Source organism: Dermacentor albipictus, chromosome 7, assembly GCF_038994185.2.
Source record: "Dermacentor albipictus isolate Rhodes 1998 colony chromosome 7, USDA_Dalb.pri_finalv2, whole genome shotgun sequence".
In the NCBI taxonomy this organism is placed as follows: Eukaryota; Metazoa; Arthropoda; class Arachnida; order Ixodida; family Ixodidae; genus Dermacentor; species Dermacentor albipictus.
In genome coordinates, this window is record NC_091827.1 from 143,302,507 (window position 1) to 143,303,444 (window position 938).

At 45.2% G+C, this 938-nt stretch overlaps 1 non-coding gene across 1 annotated transcript; it reads left to right on the top strand.

The window, feature by feature from the left end:
• Positions 1-201: 201 nt before the first annotated feature.
• Positions 202-274, top strand: TRNAS-CGA (transfer RNA serine (anticodon CGA)). The gene has a single exon. It is a non-coding gene; the product is annotated as a tRNA-Ser (tRNA).
• The last annotated feature ends 664 nt before the right edge of the window (positions 275-938 follow it).

Here is a 938-nt window from a genome sequence, read left to right on the forward strand (position 1 = left end):
GGCAACATTGATGCCTTCAGGTAGCATATGTGGGTTTATTGACCAGTTGCCTTCACCCGAAAAGATCACGTTCTTGTGACGCCTGCGGCAAAAAAGACGTTCCACGTCCGCCGCCAAGGTCTGTGAGTGGGGGCGCTGGCTAACACTCCCAGGGTTCTACTAGTACACATAAATACCCAAGAAAGTGGATGGGGAAACGCCGCCGCGGTAGCTCAATTGGTAGAGCATCGCACTCGACATGCGAAGGTTGTGGGTTCGGTTCCCACCTGCGGCAAGTTGTTTTTTCATCCACTTTAATTTCCATTAATTTATCATTACTTTATTTCATTTATTAAGCACATGCAATTTCCCCTATGTTGTACTTGGTGTCAGTGTTTGTTGGCTTCTCATCATATGACTAATAATTATCGGGTCCCTCGGTTAACCGCCTTTCTTCTCGTTTATTACATAACGAGGGTCTCGAATCCGGCAACATTGATGCCTTCAGGTAGCATATGTGGGTTTATTGACCAGTTGCCTTCACCCGAAAAGATCACGTTCTCGTGACGCCTGCGGCAAAAAAGACGTTCCACGTCCGCCGCCAAGGTCTGTGAGTGGGGGCGCTGGCTAACACTCCCAGGGTTCTACTAGTACACATAAATACCCAAGAAAGTGGATGGAGAAACGCCGCCGCGGTAGCTCAATTGGTAGAGCATCGCACGCGACATGCGAAGGTTGTGGGTTCGGTTCCCACCTGCGGCAAGTTGTTTTTTCAGCCACTATCATTACTTTATTTCATTTATTAAGCACATGCAATTTCCCCTATGTTGTACTTGGTGTCAGTGTTTGTTGGCTTCTCATTATATGACTATATGTATGTATATATATATATATATATATATATATATATATATACCAGAAAAAAAGCAGTTCTGGGTCCGGGTAAATATTCACAGTGA